General features: G+C 44.8%; 1 long non-coding RNA gene across 1 annotated transcript; it reads left to right on the top strand.

The window, feature by feature from the left end:
- The first annotated feature begins 6,606 nt into the window (after positions 1–6,606).
- On the top strand, positions 6,607–7,063 carry LOC138674090 (uncharacterized). Its single transcript, XR_011320475.1, has 3 exons — positions 6,607–6,708; positions 6,796–6,858; positions 6,934–7,063. It is a non-coding gene; the product is annotated as an uncharacterized lncRNA (long non-coding RNA).
- The last annotated feature ends 11,167 nt before the right edge of the window (positions 7,064–18,230 follow it).

The following is an 18,230-nucleotide window of genomic DNA, read 5'->3' as shown; positions in this document are numbered from 1 at the left end:
CACAGCCTAAGAAACTAGCTAGCCCTAGAGATAGAAAAATAAAGCCTACCTTGTCTCAGAGAAATTCCCCAAAGGAAAAGGCAGCCCCCCACATATAATGACTGTGAGTAAAGATGAAAATTACAAACACAGAGATGAAATAGATTTAGCAAAGTGAGGCCCGACTTACTGAACAGACAGAGGATAGGAAAGGTAACTTTGCGGTCAGCACAAAAAACTACAAAAAGACCACGCAGAGGGCGCAAAAAGACCCTCCGCACCGACTCACGGTGCGGAGGCACTCCCTCTGCGTCCCAGAGCTTCCAGCAAGCAAGACAAAAATCAAAATAGCAAGCTGGACAGAAAAATAGCAAACCAGAGAAAAACAAGCAGGAACTTAGCTTCTGCTGGGAAGACAGGTCACAAGAACGATCCAGGAGAGAACTAGACCAATCTGGAACATTGACAGGTGGCATGGAGCAATGATCTAAGTGGAGTTAAATAGAGCAGCCAGCTAACGAATTAACCTCGTCACCTGTGGAAGGAAACTCAGAAGCCGCAGCTCCACTCACAACCACCAGAGGAAGCCCATGGACAGAACCAGCCGAAGTACCATTCATGACCACAGGAGGGAGCTTGACAACAGAATTCACAACATACTCCCACCTATGTTCTGTATGAGGGGAGGAGCTTGTGGCTCATTTCGTCTACAAAATCCTCCCTGTGATCATTCAGCTTTAGGACCCGTTGAAGTGCCGTGTTGCACGAAACGGCCGTCGTCCGACTTTTGTCCACCCCCTTCCCTGCTTTTTGTATTAAGTCCTAATAAAGTGGTGACCATTTTACCTGGGTAAGTGTGCTCCAATTTTTTCTTGTTTTTTCTTTTAAAGCTACTAGTTATGTTGGAGCAGTAGGCTCAAAAACTCCCGAAAGCTCTGGTTGTGGTGGTGTGAATGTGGGCTGACATTTTAGGCATGAAAATATTTTTTCCTATGTTGCCAGAAGACCAATCTACTGCAATGTGCATGATCTGCAGCCAAAAATAGTCCATGGACATCCTGGCACAACTTGGCTGGGAACTACCGATTCACTGTGAAGGATTTCCCCTTCCTCCCACGTCACCAATCCGTGACGTCACTACACAGGCCCAGCTCTCCGGCGCCCCCTTTTTCTCTCAGGTCAGTAAAGGAACTGCACCTAGAGCAAATGGCCGCCGGGGAGACTGCCCTGTTACCCACACTGGGTATTCTAAGATTCGCAATCAGAGTAAAAGGATCAGCCCAAAATTAATTTATGATTTAATTGCCTTAAGGGCGCACTAGATAATTACAAGAAATATACAATCACAAATATATCAAGAGTTACAGTCAGAGTACAATATAACAACAATAATACAAGGCTTAAAGGTATAAAGCTGGAGGTCAATTTACCAGGTTGAAGGTCGCTTGTGGAAGCCGGGGGGCATAGCATTCCGCAGGTCCAAAACTTAGTTGCCGGGCAGCCCCCAGAAAGCATGTGCTTGCTCCCCCCTCTGGCTGGCATACCCTGTTCCTTAAGAAATCATCATAGTCTTCTTCTGTGGAGTGAGAGCCTCCCAGTGACCTTAGCTTCTTCTTATACCTGGCTGAGCCCCCCTGCCTGCAGCTGGGTGGGCTTAGCAATCTCCACCCCCTCTGTCTCCCTGCAAGATTTATTCCAATTTCTAATAAATGGGATAACTTCCCTCACGATGATGGGATCAGCACACGGGCAGTACCAGTGCCTGTGGTTTGTTCTGCCGGTCGTACTGGGATCAAACCTGAACCCATTCGGTCCATGTGGGAGGCTGATCCCTATATCTCGCGTTTCAGACCTTCCACCATCACGGGAGTCACACTGTTGGATGCACAATTTCTTTAGGGTAAGGAGAATATTTTTTATGAGCCTGTACCTCGGACGATGCGTCCATAATTCACAATTCCATGTTGGAGACGGTTTGGCTGGGCTGCCATAATAGATGTGTATCCAGTGGCCACTTGGCATGCGTGTTTTAATTAAGCCCCCAAGCATTTCCAAGCCCCCCCTGCTGGCGTGGTTTCCTCAGTGAGCTTTTAAAATACCTTCTACAGTTTACACTGAGCTCAGCCCGTTAGCATACTAATAGGAACTTTATTCATAGAAAAGGTGGGGGCCAGGAGCGCTCCTAGCTGCCGACCTGAGACCAGGAGACAAAATGGAGTCACGCCAATCTGTAAGTATGCCTGTTCCAAGATGGCGGCTGTTCCCTCATCACACCTCCCTGCTTTAGAGGGCGCTAGGGGGCATCACATTCCTGTGTTCCCCCATGCGCCCTTCCCCACCTTCTCCTTGCCGGTAGTAACCACCGATTGACCAAACCGCTGCACGGCCAGCTCTACCCTCACCTACTGTATCCTCACCCATCCCTTGTAGATTGTGAGCCCTCGTGGGCAGGGTCCTCTCTCCTCCTGTACCAGTTGTGACTTGTATTGTTCAAGATTATTGTACTTGTTTTATTATGTATACCCCTCCTCACATGTAAAGCGCCATGGAATAAATGGCGCTATAATAATAAATAATAATAATAACTATGGTTTTCCAACAGCACATGTAGCAGCATCATCTGCTCATATGAGAACAACAAACTCACTTGTAATATTAGCAAGTTTCAAGCTAATTCGCATCTCCACCAGAGCCTGTTCCTGCGACGTCATCTTCTTCTGTCACAAGACACCAGGCGCTACCGTATTCACTTTTCAGGCAGCACTTGTGATAGAAGAGATGACTAAACCAGAAGCCCTGGAAGGTGCACTAAGATTAAGGTGGCTTGGTCGTGCAATTCAGTCCAGTCTAACAGTATGGGTGTGTGTGTTCTGTTCAACTGAAGATATCAGCTCAAAACAAAACCTACATTGAATGACTGTACTAGAATAATATAAACTTTATTGAAACAAAATACAGGATAAAATAGCATAAAATGTCAAAAGTGGTCCAGGATTACCAATTGTATCTGGAGTGAGCGACGTGCTTGCTCTTATGTAAATTTGTGAATCATCACTTGCAAACAATTGTAGAAACACTTCTCTCATATCTACATGATATCAAAGACATACTAAAGGCCCCGTCACACACAGCGAGATCGCTAGCGAGATCGCTGCTGAGTCACAAGTTTTGTGACGCAACAGCGATCCTGCTAGCGATCTCGTTATGTGTGACACGTAGCAGCGATCAGGCCCCTGCTGTGAGATCGCTGGTCGTGTCGGAATGGGCCATTTTTTGATCGTTGAGGTCCCGCTGGGGAATACACATCGCTTTGTTTGACACCTAACCAACGACCTCATTGACGACTCAGGCACCGACATATAGGCGTGCATTTGCGTTGCCTTTTCCGCGCCCATTCTGTTCCGATTGGTGGTCGCTACTGTGTTCTGATTGGTTTGCGGCCATGCTATGAGGCGACACATAATAGCCCTTCCGTCCTTTGTTCTTGAGCGCGTGGTGGATTGCAGAACGTTGTAGAGTTCTCCGGCCTGCGACTCCTCTTCCATTTCGATAATCTGTTCTGCAAGGATTCTTCTGACAACTATACATTGTGTATGGTAAGTATTGTTTGGGGTCGCAAGTGCGTTTTCATTTCCCCCTAAATTTTTATATAGGGCAACTAAAAATAATTTCCTGCTATCATTGCTGTGGAGGGATGGAGTGAGGGCTTGTCTGCTATCTGTGTACATATACTTTTACACGGGCTGATATTTTAGGGGGTCTTGTACTTGCACACCCATACAGCACGTTTTCTGTCATGCATGGTAACGTTTTTTTTTTTTTTTTTATTAACTTTATCTTCTTTTTCTTTTATGTGTTTCAGTGTGCAGCATCATGAACAATGCGCAGTGTGCTGTTGTGTTTGCTGCATTGCTGGTTGAGGAAGCTCGGCGGCAAGATGAGGCCCGGATGCAAGAGAGGCGTTCTAAACGAAAGCGTCGCATGTGGACCAGAGAATGGCTGCAGAAGAGGTCTGATTTGTCCCACATGCAACTTGTAAGAGAGCTTCAGGAGAAGAATCCTCATGATTTCCGCAACTATCTGCGGATGTCTGAGGAAACCTTCCAACATTTACTGGAAAGAATTACTCCACTGATTCAACGGAAGGATACAGTGATGCGTGCTGTCATCCCGGCCGATGAAAGATTGGCAGTCACGCTGCGATTCCTGGCCACCGGGCGCTCGCTGCAAGACTTGCATTTTTCTTCAGCCATTTCAAGGACCCTGATCAGCGTTCTAATTCCAGAGACATGTGATGCGATTTTCCACAGTCTACGTAGCTACATGCAGTTTCCCAACACGGAGGAGGAATGGAAAAAGATTGCCTCCGATTTTGAGTAGCTTTGGCAGTTCCCAAACTGTGGTGGGGCTTTGGACGGGAAACATGTCCGGATCACTCAACCACCGAACAGCGGATCCTACTTCTTTAATTATAAGGGCTATTTCAGCATCATCCTGATGGCCCTTGTTAACGCGAATTATGAATTTATAAATGTAGATGTTGGCATGAATGGAAGGGTTTCCGATGGTGGCGTTTTAGAGCACACACTCTTTGGAGAGCGTTTGAACAACTGTGAACATCACTTGCCTCCCAACTCTGAGGCTAGAGGCAACCTTAATTTTGTTTTTGTCGGTGATGAGGCCTTCCCGCTTCATCCCAATCTTATCAAACCGTTCCCCCAAAAAAGTCTAACAGAGGAAAGAAGAATTTTTAATTACCGTTTGTCAAGGGCACGTCGGGTTATAGAAAATGCATTCGGTATCATGGGCAATCGCATCAGAGTTTTCCACACGCCTATTAACATGAGGCTTGAATCGATAGACTCTGTTGTTTTGGCTTGTTGTGTGCTTCACAACTTCCTTCGCCGTCGAGATGCTTTGGCGTACAGTCCACCTGGCTTCATGGACTCTGTGGGCCTAGTAAATGGGGAAGTGCAGCTCGGTGAATGGCGCGCAAATGATCCCGCAATTGCAGGCCTTCAACCATTGTTACCTGGCAGAAACACCCACGATGCGAAGACCTGCCGAGACAACTACTGCCAATATTTTAACGGTCCTGGTGCTGTTACTTGGCAGCATCAGAACTTATAGTGGGCTACTACTGACATGTATACACTGTTTTAGTTATTGCACTGATTTGTCTAATAAATTGTTTGTTTTACTTTGAAAAAGCTTTGTTTCTCATTCTTTCTGCAGTAAGGGCCCATATATACATACGTGTATTCCTATGTCTACTGATACATCCATATACATCAACATTGAAATCTACAGAGATACCTACATATACACATACATACTCACAGACATACAAATATAAATACCTATCTAAACATTAATACATATCCATACATGAAACCACCAACACTCCAGTCTTCCAGTGCAACCGGAGACGCTGTATTGAGAATGCGTCACATTCAGAACGCAGTAGCGTCTTCGGTGCGACCTGGAGATTACAATACAGGCCGCTGAACGCAGTAGCGTCGTCTAATAACCGCGGTGATGTTGATGCGTCGTGGGCGTGGTTTACAGCGCTGATGCGTTGTGGGCGGGTTAAAGGACAGTGCTGCGGCCTTGCTTTTCACTAGTGGCGGCAAAATGGCGGCCAGGCGTCGTGCAACGCCTTGGGGTGATGCAGAGGTGCGTTACCTAATTACTGAATTAGATGCCCGTGATTATGGGTGTCATAATCACCGAGAGCATCCCGTCCTCCATAAGCAGGCTGTGCTGCGGAGGATCAGTCGGGGCCTAGCCCAGAGGTTTGGAGTACAGCGCTCCAGTACCCAAATCCGTAAGAAGCTGGCGGATCTGCAATACAGGTCCAGTGAGCGCCTAGCCAGCATCCGGTCACAGAGCCTTCCACATCGTGGTGAGTGTTGTTAACATAGGTTAGCATAGTATATGGCCACGACCGTTTTTAGTGTTTCTGCTGCCCTCGTACACACACCAGGCTCGGCTCCGCACGCCTCGTGCACACACCCGGCTATGCTCCGCACGCCTCGTACACACACCAGGCTCGGCTCCGCACGCCTCGTACACACACCAGGCTCGGCTCCGCACGCCTCGTACACACACCAGGCTCGGCTCCGCACGCCTCGTACACACACCAGGCTCGGCTCCGCACGCCTCGTGCACACACCCGGCTCTGCTCCGCACGCCTCGTGCACACACCCGGCTATGCTCCGCACGCCTCGTACACACACCAGGCTCGGCTCCGCACGCCTCGTACACACACCAGGCTCGGCTCCGCACGCCTCGTACACACACCAGGCTCGGCTCCGCACGCCTCGTACACACACCAGGCTCGGCTCCGCACGCCTCGTACACACACCAGGCTCGGCTCCGCACGCCTCGTACACACACCAGGCTCGGCTCCGCACGCCTCGTGCACACACCCGGCTCTGCTCCGCACGCCTCGTACACACACCAGGCTCAGCTACGCACGCCTCGTGCACAGTCCTGCATACAAATGAGGCCTTTGATCATATGACCAAAAATCCGGCCTTGTATATTGCGGCACATTTGTTACAACAGTAATTACAGTGCAGCACCTCGGGTATGTAATAATGTAATATTTTTATTTTTCTCCAGCACCAGCAGACCCGGAGCCCCAGCAGGAGTCAACTACAGGCTCGTCACCAACAACAGGCTCGCCAGCATCACTCCGTGACATGGGTGAAGTCATGCCCCCCGGTAATTATTGCACTAAAAAAAAAGGTCCATACAACTCGTAAAAGGATAGGACTGTCGTGTACTATGAAGTGTTGTATCTTTCCCTAGGCGGTGATGCCAGAGGATCCGGGTGGTCCCTTAGTTCTTCCTCACCCGATTTACCCGGAAACCGTAAGTGTTAAATAGCAAACACGTACATGATAATTAGATGCATGTACAAACTAAGTTTTACCATTCCCTCCATAGAAATCCCAACATTAGAGGACCTCCAGGCATCACACAGGAGGATGATGGTGACACAGGGGACACTGGCTGAGCAAGTCAAACAGCACGGAGTGATGCTGGATCGTTTTGCGGCTGCACAACAGCAGAGCGGCAGCCATTAATTTTTTTTTTTGTTGATGGTTTTGTATTTTGTTTATTTTGTATTTTGTTATTAGGTTGTTGGTATGTTAATATTGTTTATAAAACAAAATAACAGTTTATCTCCCCTGATGTGTACGCTTTGTTAAAAACAACAAACATGTTTCATCACGTACACTCATTATATGTATGCATCTGTATACATGCACCCAGCCCATTACCCCGCCTACTAGACCTGCAAATAAGTATATGCTGAATTCAGTAAAGCAGGCTGCAAGTTTAGAATTATCAAAACAATTTTATTTATAACAATTTTTAACAAAGTAACATTTAAATTTAACTCTTTAATATAAAATAACTTAACTATACTACAATTATACTTATAACCTGAAATATTCAATGGAACTATAATTCTTCATAATGGTTTTCACCGTTCAAAAATCCTTGGCTGGGCGGAGATGATAACTGCCCAAGAAAAGAATGAGAAAACCTTGGATATTGTGGTGGAGGGGCAAGCGGCATGTTCAGGTGTGATCTAAATTGACGGTGTGATGGTGTGCCACGCATTTCCTGAGACGTTTCATTCATTCGCTGCCATGAATGGTCCATAAAACTTTGCACACTTGAACTTTCATCTAGCTGTCCAGCTGCCGCTTTGCTCAAAGTTTCAAAAATCACCCTCTCGGCGTGTATCCTTTGTTGGTCTTGCAGCTTCCCTAGCCGATCAGCGGCAAAGTTGGCAAAGCTGTCAACGGTACTTTGGCTCTGCTGGCTTAACATTTGCTTCGCCAAAGTGACCAACTCTGTTGATGGCGACACGGTTTCTTTTCTTTTACGACCATTGTTTATCCGCCGTGGTACATAAGGTGTGTTGGGGGTTGAGGGTGCAGGGTCTTCAGTAGACCCCTCAGTAGCCTCCGCCCGGCTTGGTTCATCTCCCAGCAGGTCCTCACTGGTCGGGGTGGACAGATCATCATGCCGATCTTGCTGCAGGAACAGAAAATTTAGAATTAAGGGGAGAAACTAGTAGTACAGGATAGGATTTTTTTCATTCAACGGTATGAGCACTGAGTGGGGCCAAAAGGTTAAGGATTTTACTTATCTGAAGTGGAAGGGATAACTTGGATAAAATGCAGCATAATAAAAGAGGGAAAAACTTAGTTACTATTTTCTACTCGACTATGGCATGAGAGACCAAGTTTTAAAGCTTTTTACAGGGAAGCAAGCAAATAAGGTACTTACATCTCCAACAGGGGTGTCAGTCGGGATCACAGGGTCTTCATCCAGGGTCTGCCGCATTGAAGATGCCATTGTACGCGGGAGCTCCTGGTCACGGGTGAAGCCAAGCAAGTCAAAGTACCATAACGATGGCACATAAACCTCGTCTGTGGCGGCACCAGACTTCTTTGACCTCACCACCTTGTTGAGCTCCTTTTTATAAACTGTGCGTAGACCCTGGATCTTTTTCCGGACAACACTCTCATCCACCTTCTCGCTGGGGTTATGCTGCTGAAACAGACCAACAAGTTTGGCAAATGCCTCCCTCTTCTTGTTTCTGTTGCTGTAGTCAGCGGATTTAATCTGCCAAAGGCAGGGCAGGGATCGATACATCTCAATCAATTCCCGTACAAACTCCTCGGTAGTGAAAGACATCTGAAAGAAAGAATAGCATACAGTGAGCATATATGGAAAATTTTAAAAAACATTTTGAAAAGAGTTATGTATGAGCCACACTACTGTGAATGTAAAATAAAGAACAATGCGCCTGGCCTCCTAATAATCTCTGCCAGTCTGCAGTCCCTCCTTCCAATAGTCCTCCACCGACCACACCAATGCTGCCTGTGTACCCCTGCCATGCAAATGGAGCCGGCATAGAGCCAAATTTATTATTTAAAAAATAAGGCCTAGTAACCCTGTCTGCGGTCACTCTGTGCCCACAAGACTGCCTAAAATGGCTCCATGTGCTAAAGTATATATACACAGATACCAACAAAGCACTCCCTCCCTCCTTCCAGAGCAAAGATAGCAGATTAATAGGTGCCAAGGGAATGGAAACGCATTTGAGACCCCAAATGATACCTACCGTGCACAAAGTATAGATTTACGAAGAACCGTCGAAGAATAGCAACGAATAGAAGTCGCAGGCCGGAGAACTCTACAACGATCTGCAATCCACCACCACGCGCTAGAAGTCGCAGGCCGGAGAACTCTACAACGATCTGCAATCCACCACCACGCGCTCAGGAACAAAGGAAGGAAGAGCTATCGTGTCGCCTCATATGGCTAGGCCGCCGACCAATCAGAACGCAGTAGTGACCACCAATTAACTGAATGGGGGCGGACAAGGCAACACAAAGTCATGCCTGTGTGACTACAACGTCACACAAGACGTCCCTCATCGAGGTCTGTATCATTATCATAGCAGCCATGTGAAAGGGTCACAACGACAAACGACATCGTTGTACAGGTCGCTACAGGTCGCCGCATCGCTGCTGCGTCGTTGGGAAGATCGCTCTGTTTGACATCTCACCAGCGATATCATAGCGACGCAGCAACGATCCCAGACAGGTCGTATCGTTGTCGGAATCGCTTAAGCGTCGCTGTGTGTGACGGGGCCTTAAGTAAAATGCAAGATCTTCATCTTGAACAGGACATGTATCTTTTCAAAGGCGATATAGAATCTCTTTATACATAATGCCGATGGACTCCAATCAGTAAGTTTCTTTCTTCATATGTCAAACTTGGAGAAAAAATTGGTGAAATTTGTTTTACATCTTTTGGAATTTCTACTGACTCACAATTTTTCCTTCTTTAAGGAGACTGTGGCATAACTGTATACCTGTACCTGCATCAGTATAATACTGTACCAGTTGTAAATAGGTTTGATCATCTGCAGTAATATTATCACAAGATCACGCTGCTGCCTAAGCATTACTGAAAGACTGTAACATACATATTGAATATCAGAGGTGGAGCTACAATCCGATGTGATATGAAATACAGGAAGAGGAAGTGCGGCATCTCAAGGGCAGTCTGCAGTTATTGAGAAGAGGGAGAGGACTTGCCTGAGGGGAATCCAATGACATTCTCTCGTGGAAGCATCCAATCGAGACCAGAGCAGCAGCAGAGTGGAGCTGATCGTGTCTGTGACCAGACAACGCTGCTGAGAGATGAAAAAGGCCAGGACCTACCGTGAAAGGTTTTGGATGATGCTAAGGAGTTAAGTCACAGTTATCAGTGGTACCGTTCACCTGCTGGGGGGACCCCGCATCCATCCATATACACCAATTGTTTGTCCGGGGCAGACCTGGGTCAATAAGAAAACTAAGGCCCACTGTGCCACCGCCACGTTGGGTAACCGTATACACATCTCACTATATTCTGGTGCCAAAATACTCAAGGCTGAGATAGAGCTTATAGTTAGATAAATAAGCATATTGACTGTTTCAGGCCACGTTTATTACCAAAATCGGTCTTATACTTCTGTATTTGCTGCCACATTTCCTGTTTGATCAGTAATTAAGAATCCTAATCCAAGCCTAGGTGCCAACATGGCACACAATGGACTTCAGACCAAACTTGAACTTCTTTTTGTTTCAGGAGAGATTTTCTGTGGAAGAACTGGTTCAACTTTGATAGACTTTGTTTACGACTAAATAGCTATCACAGTTGGTTAACTGTTCGGGTATTTTGGGTATAGTTGAGGACAGACTAATTCTCTGAATTCATTGAAGTCACATTGGTATGGGATAGGGATATTTGGTTGGCGGATAGGGGTAATTGATTGTAAGATTGTATACCGTTGTACCGTACCGCAGGCGAGCCCATACATTACACTCATATAATTGTCACAGTTCCCAGAGTGTTAGCAGGTAACAGGCAACCGCGCCAGGAGAAGGTGAGTGATATTCCCCATTCCACCTTCGGCGCTGCTGCGCCTTCCGCGTCCTCTGCAGTGACGCTCAGGTCAGAGGGCGTGATGACACGATTAGTGCGCGCCGCCCTCTGCCTGAATGTCAGTGCGGACGACGGGGAAGACACAGCGGAGGTTGGCGGTGGAACGGAGAGCAGGTGAATATAGCAAGTGGCCGGGGGGCCTGAGCGACGAGAGGTGAGTATGTCATTTTATTTTTTTTAATCGCAGCAACAGCATATGGGAGCAAATATCTCTATGGAGCATCTTATGGGACCATGTGCAGCATAATATGGGGCAAATATCTGTAATCTGTATGGGACCATGTGCATGGGCAGCACTGTGGCTCAGTGGATAGCACTGCAGCCTTGCAGCGCTGTAGTCCTGGATTCTAATCCCACCTTGGACACCATCTGCATGGAGTTTGTATGTTCTCCCCGTGTTTGCGTGGGTTTCCTCCGGGCACTCCGGTTTCCACCCACATTCCAAAGACATACTGATAGGGAATTTAGATTGTGAGCTCCATCGGGGACAGTGATGATAATGTGTGCAAACTGTAAAGCGCTGCGGAATATGTTAGGCTGGTTTCGCATTTGCGTTTTTTTTTCTTTGCGTTTTTGCGCAAAAAAATGCATGCGTTTTTTTCCCTATCCTTAACATTAAAAACACATGTGTTTTTTTGCATGCGTTTTGACGTGTTTTGACAACGCATGCATTTTTTCTCTGCATGCATTGTGTTGCAGAAATGCAACATGTAGTAATTTTAGGCTACGTTCACATTTGCGGTGCGTCGGGCGCAACCGCGGCGACGCATGCGCCATGCGCCCCTATATTTATCATTGGGGGTTGCATGGACATGCGTTTTGTTGCGTTTTGTGAGGCATGCATTTTTTGGGCGCAAGCATCAGGGCGCAGAGGACGCTGCTTGTTGCATTTTTTTTGCGCTATAAAAATGAACGCATGGGTCACAAAACGCAGCGTTTTGCATGTGTTTTTGCGTGCGCTGTGCGTTGCATCGCCGACGCAGCACACAACAACGCAAATGTGAACGTAGCCTTAGCGGCGTTTTTTTGCCGCAAAAAAGCATGCGTTTTTTTGCGGCAAAAAAAACGTATTGATATCTATGTAAACGCATGCGTTTTTAAGCACATGCATTTGCATGCGTTTTTATAGAAAAAAACAAGAATACACACTGAAAAGCCACCCCCCAACCCTAACCCTAACCCTAGGGATCCTAAGCCTAACCCTAAGGGTTAGGCTTAGGATCCCTAGGGTTAGGGTTAGGATCCCTAGGGTTAGGGTTAGGGTTATGGTCCCTAGGGTTAGGGTTAGGGTCCTTAGGGTTAGGTTCCCTAGGGTTAGGGTTTGTGTTAGAGTTTGTGTTAGAGTTTGTGTTAGGGTTAGGGTTAGAGTTTGGGTTAGGGTTAGAATCCCTAGGGTTAGGGTTAGAGTTTGTGTTAGAGTTTGTGTTAGAGTTTGTGTTAGGGTTAGAGTTTGGGTTAGGGTTAGAGTTTGTGTTAGAGTTTGTGTTAGGGTTAGAGTTTGGGTTAGGGTTACAGTTTGTGTTTTAGGGGATAGGGTTAGAGTTTGTGTTAGGTTTAGGGTTAGAGTTTGTGTTAGAGTTTGTGTTAGAGTTTGTGTTAGGGTTTGTGTTAGAGTTTGTGTTAGAGTTTGTGTTAGGGTTAGGGTTAGAGTTTGGGTTAGGGTTAGAATCCCTAGGGTTAGGGTTAGAGTTTGTGTTAGAGTTTGTGTTAGAGTTTGTGTTAGGGTTAGAGTTTGGGTTAGGGTTAGAGTTTGTGTTAGAGTTTGTGTTAGGGTTAGAGTTTGGGTTAGGGTTACAGTTTGTGTTTTAGGGGATAGGGTTAGAGTTTGTGTTAGGTTTAGGGTTAGAGTTTGTGTTAGAGTTTGTGTTAGAGTTTGTGTTAGAGTTTGTGTTAGAGTTTGTGTTAGAGTTTGTGTTAGGGTTAGGGTTAGAGTTTTTGTTTTAGGGTTAGGGTTAGAGTTTGTGTGTTAGGGTTAGGATCCCTAGGGTTACTAGGGATCCTAACCCTAACCCTAGGTATTTCTGTTTATAGTGGGTTTTCTAGTTGATTTTGATGATTGGCAGCTGTCACACACTTCTCATCATGCGTTTCAAAAACGCGAACACAAAACGCAGCGTTTGTGTTAAAACATGCAAAAACGCATGCGCCTAAAAACGCAGTGTTTAAACGCGTTTTTTCACCAAATGTGTTTGCGTTTAAAACGCTGCGTTTTTATACGCAAATGTGAAACCAGCCTTAGCGCTATATAAAAATAAAGATTATTATTATTAATATGTGCAGCATTATATGGGGCAAATATCTGTATGGAGCATCTTATGGGGCCATGTGCAGCATTATATGGGGCAATTATATGTATGGAGCATTTAATGGGGCCATGAGCAGCATTATATGGGGCAAATATCTGTATGGGGCCATGTGCAGCATTATATGGAGCAAATGTCTGTATGGAGCATCTTATGGGGCCATGTGCAGCATTATATGGGGCAATTATATGTATGGAGCATCTTATGGGGCCATGTGCAGCGTTATATGGGGCAAATATCTGTAAGGGGCCATGTGCAGCATTATTTGGGGCAAATGTCTGTATGGAGCATCTTATGGGGCCTGTTGTGAATTCGGTGGCCAAGCTCCCTCCTGTGGTCGAGAGTGGTACTTCGGCTGGTTCTGTCTATGAGCTTCCTTTGGTGGATGAGAGTGGTACTGCGGCTTCTGAGTTTCCTTCCTCAGGTGATGAGGTTAAGTCGTTAGGTGCTGCTCTATTTAACTCCACCTGGTGCTTTGATCCTGGCCTCCAGTCAATGTTCTAGTATTGGTCTTGCTTCCTCCTGGATCGTTTCTGTGGCCTGTCTATCCTGCATAAGCTAAGTTTTGCTTGTGTTATTTTTGCTTGCTATTTTTTCTGTCCAGCTTGCTTTATTGGTTTTTCTTGCTTGCTGGAAGCTCTGAGACACAGAGGGAGCACCTCCGTACCGTTAGTCGGTGCGGAGGGTCTTTTTGCCCCTCTGCGTGGTTGTTTGTAGGTTTTTGTGTTGACCGCAAAGCTATCTTTCCTATCCTCGGTCTATTCAGTAAGTCGGGCCTCACTTTGCTAAATCTATTTCATCTCTGTGTTTGTATTTTCATCTTACTCACAGTCATTATATGTGGGGGGCTGCCTTTTCCTTTGGGGAATTTCTCTGAGGCAAGGTAGGCTTATTTTTCTATCTTCAGGGCTAGTTAGTTTCTCAGGCTGTGCCGAGTTGCATAGGGAGTGTTAGGCGCAATCCACGGCTACCTCTAGTGTGGTGTGTTAGGATTAGGGATTGCGGTCAGCAGAGTTCCCACGTCTCAGAGCTCGTCCTTTGTTTTTGGTAAATGTCAGGTCACTTTGTGTGCTCTGAACTTCAATGTCCATTGTGGTTCTGAATTACCTGTTCATAACAGGGGCCATCACGAACTTTATGGAGCATTATATGGGGCTCCTGATTCAATATGGATATTCAAAAACACTTAAAGTACTGATGTCTCAATTAATTTTACTTTTATTGGTATCTATTTTTATTTTTGAAATTTACCTGTAGCTGCTGCATTTTCCACCCTAGGCTTATACTCGAGTCATTAAGTTTTCCCAGTTTTTTGTTGCAAAATTAGGGGGGTCGGCTTATACTCGGGTCAGCTTATACTCGTTTACGTTTTTATGCATTTGCTATAAATTCTCCTTTTCTGTTTTCTTTGTCATGCAGGGTTTATTTCATCACTATTGAAAGATGTTTTCTTCAACTTCAGAAGGACTGTTGCTTATATACAACTTGGCTGTACATATTTTTCTACATCCCTTATTCTTTGGTGGTATATATGGCCTTTCATTTACATCCTTACTCATTCTCACAGGCTAGTCTGTTTATTGAACCAACATTTTTTATATTGCGTTTAAAATTTTTCTTTTAACATAATTTTTTGGATATATCTCTTCTATGTCTTGGGCAGCACGGTGGCGCAGTGGTTAGCACTGCAGCCTTGCAGCGCTGGGGTCCTGGGTTCTAATCCACCCAGGACAACATCTGCAAAGAGTTTGTATGTTCTCTCCGTGTTTGCGTGGGTTTCCTCCGGGTTCTCCGGTTTCCTCCCACATTCCAAAGACATACTGATAGGGAATCTAGATTGTGAGCCCCATTGGGGACAGCGATGATAATGTGTGCAAAAAACTGTAAAGCGCTGCGGAATATGTTAGCGCTATATAAAAATAAATATTATTATTATTATTTTATGTATTTTATATTCAATTTTTTATTCAGCTCTTCTTTTCATCCTACACTTTATTACACATCCACTGCTTCGATTTTTACTGCACGTGCCCATTTTTTAAAATAATTTATGCATATTTAGTCCGTTTTATACTTACCTTTTCCTTCCATCAGCACCCCCATTAATTTTTACACCCATAAATTTATAGTCATACAGATGTATAGCTTCTACTCTGCATTGGACTTCAAATGCCACATTGGCTAGCTCTCCATCGACAAACTGAGCGTGTTAGAAAGCGACAGTGCCAGAGCATCGTGTTTGCACTGTGTTTGGGCAAAGAAACATACGTTCCTTGTGGCAAATGTCATGAATTTGATCATGCAAAATATTTTAAGCATATTTAACTGCTTGAACAAGGCAGTTCTCATGACCAGGAAAAGGTGTGCTGGTTTCAACCATTCATATGTGGTGAACAATGGACTCACAGGGACATTTTGGCCTAGTGTGAAAGTGCCGAGGTTTTGGCATGCAGTAGCAGTAAGAAAAGGTGCCAAGGACCGTATGGGGGCCAATAAGGGGTGAGGTGAGTGTTTTTTTTTATCATACATTTTAATTCTACTATGTTCTGGAATCTTTTATACTAAGGGGCATTCAATTTTCTGAGAATAAACTTGCTTTATATTAAATTTCCTAGAAAAATCCATGAGACTCAAATCTTGTCAGATCCGATCTTCTCTAATAGGTACACTTTAAAATGATTTCACAATAATCATATAAACTTAGGTAATAGGTGTACTATCTTCACTAAACTTTGTTTTACACTAAAGTGCTGTCATATTATAGACAAATATTTGTTTCATCATTTGCTCACCACCAGTGATAAAGGGAATCTGTTAACCCCAGGACGCTTTCAAGCTGTTACTTTGGGCATACAATGGTTAAACCAGTCTTAGGGTATGTGCACACCTTGCAGGTTTGCCTGTGAAATTTTCTGTGCAGATTCTGCATCTCTTGGGAGAAAACGCAGGTAAAAATCCGCTCAGATTTGATGCGTTTTTGATGCAGATTTTCATGCGGATTTGTATCTGTTTTTGAAAGCTAAATAAAGATCTATTATTGACAAAAAAAAGAATTGTGATGCCATTGATTGTCCAACCTCTTCATTTACATACTTTATTTAAGAATAATGTTTACACACACAGAAAGATAGATAATAGATAGATAGATATATAGATAGAAAATAGATAGATAATAGATAGATATATCTATAGATAGATCTATAGATAGATAGATCTGTAGATAAATCTATCTATCTATAGATATATCTATCCATCTAGCTATAGATATATCTATCCATCTATCTATAGATAGATATATCTATACATAGATAGATAATCCCAAGCCCGATGTTTAGTAATAAACATAATAACATGGTACATAAAGAGTTAAAGAAAGACACACACAAAATCTGCATTAGGCCAGGGTCACACTTGTGAGAAACTAGCACGAGTCTCGCACCTCAGTACTTGGCACTGCCGCAGGCACTCGGGACCGTAGCGTTCAACTGCATAGAAATACATGCAGCCGCACGCTCCCGGCCTGAGTGTCGGCGGCAGTGCCGGGTATTGATGCGAGAGACTCTTGTGAGTTTCTCACAAGTGTGACCCCGGCCTTAAACGCAATATCTGTTTAATTTATTAAAAAATGGAAAAAAATAGGGTAGGCTCCCGTGCAATTTTCTGCACCAGAGAGGGAAAGCTAGCGATTAGGGAGCGATGTTTATAGCCTGGGAAGGGGTTAATACCCATGGATCTTCCCAGGCTATGAATATTAGCCTGCAGCTGTATATTTAGCCTTTACTGGCTATTAAAATAGGGGGACCCCCATAAAAACAATGTGGGGTCCCCCTATAATTAATAGCTAGAAAAGGCTATGCAGACAGCTGCGTGCTGATATTCATAGCCTAGGAAGGGACCATGAATATTGACCCACCCTGGCTACAAACACCAGCACTCAGCCGCCCCAAAAATGACGCATCTGTAAGATGTGCCAATTCCGGAACTTGGCCTCTCTCTTCCCACTGCCCTGTAGCGTTGGCATATGGGGTAATAGGGGGTTAATGTCACCTTTGAATTGTAAGCTGGCTTAGTAATGGAGAGGCGTCAATAAGACACCTATCCATTACTAATCCTATAGTTGTTAATGGGTTAAATAAACACACACAGGCAAAATAAAGTATTTTAATGAAATTAAACACCACACAGTTTTGCCATCTTTATTTTTCTGCCAAAACATGCGACGCCCTCAATCTCCTGGAAAAAAGAAAAAATAATAAACCAACACAAATACTCCCTGGTCCGACGCAGTCCATTTAATAATGAGAGTCCCATGACGATCTCCCCTATAGAGCTGTCACATCAGGTGATGTGACAGCTCTATAGGCCTCAAGTGATACACTGTCAGAAGATAATGGCTCCTGCAATGATATCACTGAGGGTTCAATGGCCTCTCACTTTACGGCACTGCTGCATGAGAATTTTCCCACGCAGCGGTGCCTCAAGTGACAGTATGAACTCTACTGTACTCACAGCGGCGGAGGGATACAGTGCGGAAGGATACCTTCTGTCATTGTATTCCGGAGCCCCTGGGAAGTGGTCGCTTCTGCCGATGTGACAGCTCTCCATGGGAGATCGTCGTAGGACAGTCGTTATTAAATTGGTTACATCAGATGAGGGAGTATACTGTTGGTTTATTATTTTTAAATTTTTTACAGGTGATAGAGGGCTTCGAGGATTAGCTGTATGCTGAGTATGTACTGTATGTTGTATGTGCTGTACAGTACAGACCAAAAGTTTGGACACACCTTCTCATTTAAAGATTTTTCTGTATTTTCATGACAATAAAAATTTTAAATCCACACTGAAGGCATCAAAACTATGAATTAACACATGTGGAATTATATACTTAACAAAAAAGTGTGAAACAACTGAAAATATGTC

Source organism: Ranitomeya imitator, chromosome 4 (genome assembly GCF_032444005.1).
Source record: "Ranitomeya imitator isolate aRanImi1 chromosome 4, aRanImi1.pri, whole genome shotgun sequence".
NCBI classification, from domain to species: domain Eukaryota; kingdom Metazoa; phylum Chordata; class Amphibia; order Anura; family Dendrobatidae; genus Ranitomeya; species Ranitomeya imitator.
Note: the sequence above shows the minus strand (reverse complement) of the source record. Positions and strands in the feature narration are given on the sequence as shown.